The sequence below is a fragment of the Otolemur garnettii genome, unplaced genomic scaffold (genome assembly GCF_000181295.1).
Source record: "Otolemur garnettii isolate 467f Iridium unplaced genomic scaffold, OtoGar3 scaffold00014, whole genome shotgun sequence".
Classification (NCBI taxonomy): Eukaryota; Metazoa; Chordata; class Mammalia; order Primates; family Galagidae; genus Otolemur; species Otolemur garnettii.
The window spans coordinates 1,430,814-1,434,637 of record NW_003852409.1 but is presented as its reverse complement, the minus strand read 5'-3'; the positions used below and the strand labels follow the sequence as shown (position 1 = coordinate 1,434,637).

General features: G+C 42.8%; 1 pseudogene; it reads left to right on the top strand.

The window, feature by feature from the left end:
* Nucleotides 1–80: 80 nt before the first annotated feature.
* LOC100947115 lies at nucleotides 81–945 on the top strand (annotated as a pseudogene).
* Nucleotides 946–3,824: the final 2,879 nt, after the last annotated feature.

Below are 3,824 nucleotides of genomic sequence, written 5' to 3'. Positions count from 1 at the left end.
AAAAAAAAAAAAAAAAGAGAGAGAAAAAAGAAATACAGAAATATGGAAAGAAACGAAGGAACTAACTCACAGCACAACTGCCTTTGTTTTGTTTTAAACATCTGGGACTCAACTTGTCTTCAAGGGTAACTCATTAGCTCTAAGAATTTATTTCATGGTCTTTAAGTGGGCAGTGTGCATGCGCCAGCTTCCTCTTTTTCCGGCTGGAACCATGGAGGGTGTCGAAGAGAAGAAAAAGAAGGTTCCTGCTGTGCCAGAAACCCTTAAGAAAAAGTGAAAGAATTTCACCGAGCTGAAGATCAAGCATCTAAGAAAGAAGTGTGCCCAAAAGATGCTTCGAAGGACAAGGAAGAAGCTTATCTATGAAAAAGCTAAGCATTATCATAAAGAATACAGGCAGATGTACAGAACTGGGATTTGGATGGCTGGGATGGCAGGAAAAGCTGGCAACTTCTATGTACCTGCAGAACCCAAATTGGCATTTGTCATCAGGATCAGAGGTATCAATGGTGTGAGTCCAAAGGTCCGAAAGGTGTTGCAGCTTCTTCGCCTTCACCAGATCTTCAATGGAACTTTTGTTAAGCTCAACAAGGCTTCCATTAACATGCTGAGGATTGCAGAACCATATATTGCAAGGGGGTACTCAAATCTGAAGTCAGTAAATGAGTTAATCTGCAAGCATGGTTATAAGAAACAAATTGCATTGACTGATAATAGTTTGATTGCATGATCTCTTGGTAAATATGGCATCATCTGCATGGAGGATCTGATTCATGAGATCTATGCTGCTGGAAAATGCTTCAAAGAAGCAAATAACTTCTTATGGCCATTCAAGTTATCATCTCCACGGGGGGAATGAAGAAAAAGACAACCCACTTTGTAGAAGGTGGAGATGCTGGTAACAGGGAAGACCAAATCAATAGACTTATTAGAAGAATGAACTAAGGTATCTGCCCTGATTGTTTTTGTAATCTGGTCAGTTAATAAACAGTGACTGCTTTCAGATTGAAAAAAAAAAAAAAGAATTTATTTCACAGCCTTGAAGAGCCTTTTTTTTCTTTTTCTTTTTTTAGACAAGAGTCTCACTTTGTCACCAGTAGAGTGCCATGGCGTCATAGCTCACAACAATAACCTCAAACTCTTGGGCTCAAGCGATTCTTTTGCCTCAGCCTCCCAAGTAGCTGGGACTACATGCACCTGCCACAATGCCCAGCTATTTTTAGAGACGAGGTCTAGCTCTAGCTCAGGCTGGTCTCCAACCTGTGAGCTCAGGCAATCCATCTGCCTCAGCCTTCCAGAGTGCTGGGATTACAGGCATGAGCCACCGTGCCTGGCTCCTCCTTTGCTCTTATTTCTCAAGAAAGTGAGCCACCAATCCAATAATACTTTTAAAAAGCCCTAAATCCAAGCCAATCTACAAATCTGAGGTCTTATTCCTCTTTTCCTGTAAAAACTTTTCTTTTTTTTAAGTCAGTCTCATTTTGTCACCCTCGGTAGAGTGCAATGATATCACAGCTCACAGCAACCTCAAACTGTTGGGCTTAAGTGATTCTCTTGCCTCAGCCTCCCAAGTAGCTGGAACTACAGGTGCCTGCCACAATGCCCGGCTATTTTTTGTTGCAGTTGTCAATGTTGTTTGGCTGGCCCAGGCTGGGTTCAAACCTGCCAGCCTTGGTGTATGTGGCTGGCACCATAACCACTGTGCTACGGGTGCAGAGACTTCCTATAAAACTTTTTAAATTGTGCATCTTTGGCTTGGTGCCTGTAGCTTAGGCGATCCTCTTGCCTCAGCCTCCCGAGTAGCTGGGACTGCAGGTGCCTGCCGTAACGCCCTGCTAGTTTTTACTGCAGTTTGGCGGGGGCTGGGTTCAAACCTACCACCTTCAGTATATAGGGCCGGTGCTCTACTCACTGAGCCATAGGCGCCATCCCCTTCCTCTGTTATTTATTTATTTTGAGACAGTTTTACTTTGTTACCCTCAGTAGAGTACTGTGGCATCACAGCTTACAGCAGCCTCAAACTCCTGGGCTTAAGTGATTCTCTTGCTTCAGTCTCCCACATAACTGGGACTACACCATGCACCTGCCACAACACCCAGCTATTTTTTAGAGACAAGGTCTTGTTCTGGCTCAGGCTGGTTTTGAACCTGTGAGCTCAGGCAATCCACCTGCCTTGGCCTCCCAAGTGCTGGGATTATATGCATGAGCCACTGCACCAGGCCCCTTCTGTTTATGATTACTTGAGGCACTTTGCTTTGAATAACTCAAATTAAGTTTATGCATTATGCTACCAACATAATTTATGATTTTTTATTGAATAAAGAGACCTATGGGAGCATGGCTGGGTGCTGCACTTGCTGGCTGCAACTGAGATGCTGCTGGCTTAGTGTATATCTCTCACAGGCTCTCATCGGTTATTTCACCTGAGATAACTGAGTCTGAGTTTTTCTCACATCAACTTCTTAGTGCAGATCCCAGCAAGGGTTGTGGGGACCCAAACCCCCATAACTTATATTAATTGATTTCAGATGTTGCATTCCACAGATTAAAGCCCACTTTGCCATGATGTACAATCCTTTCTACAATTCATTGGTTTGTTGAGTGATTTTCCTATTCAAGTTCAAAATGAGTCATAAAGCAACATAGACACCTCCCAACATCTACAAGCATTTGGCTCAGGAATTGCCAAGGAACGTACAATGCAGTAGTGGTTCAAGAAGTTTTGCAAAGGAGATGAGAGCCTTGAAGATGAGGAGTAATGGCTAATCATCAGAAGTTGACAATGATGAATTGAGAGCAGTCATTGAAGCTGATCCTCTGACAACTACAGAAAGTTGCTGAAGGTCCAGTGTCGATCATTCTGCAGTTGTTTGGCATATGAAGCAAATTGGAAAGGTGAAAAAGCTCAGTAAGTGGGTGCCCCATGAGTTGGCCAAAAATCACAACAGTCATTTTTAAGTGTCACCTTCTCTTATTCTATACAACAAGGAACTATTTCTCAATTGAACTGTGATGTGTGATGAAAACTAAATTTCATATGACAACTAGTGATGATCAGTGCAGTGGCTGGACAGAGAGGAACCTCCAAAGCACTTCCCAAACTTGCACCAAAGAAAGGTCATTGTCACCATTTAGTGGTCTGCTGCTGGTCTGATCTACACAGATTTCTGAAACTTGGTGAAACTATTACATTTGAGATGTATGCTCAGCATATTGATGAGATGCACCAAAAACTCCAATATGTACAGCTGGCATTGGTCAACAGAAAAAGCTCAATCCTCTCCACAACGCCCAAATAAATTGGGCTATGACTTTTTGCCTCATCTGCCATATTCACTTGACTCTCATCAGCTGACTATCACTTCTTTAAGCATCTCGGTAACTTTTTGCAGGGAAATTGCTTCCACAACCAGCAGGATGCACCAAATGCTTTCCAACAGTTCGTTGAAACCTGAAGCAAAGATTTTTACACTACAGGAATAAATTTATTTTTCACTGGCAACAATGCATTGTCATGGGTCCTATTTTGATTAATAAAGATGTGTCTGAGCCTAGTTATGATTTAAAATTCGTGGTGCAACAACCTCAGATTACAGCGGGGCGCAGTGGCTCGCACTTTAATCCCAGCACTTGGGAGGCCTAGTGGTATGGATTGCTCACAGGTTTGAGACCAGCCTGATCAAAAGCAAGACCCTGTCTCTAAAAAATAGCTGGGTGTTGTGGCAGGTGCATGTAGTCCCAGATAAGGTGCAGCAAAGAAAAAACTTGAAATTGTGACCACTGCCTATGAAAATTGTGTGTCATCATGCTGTTAAAGGAGTGCA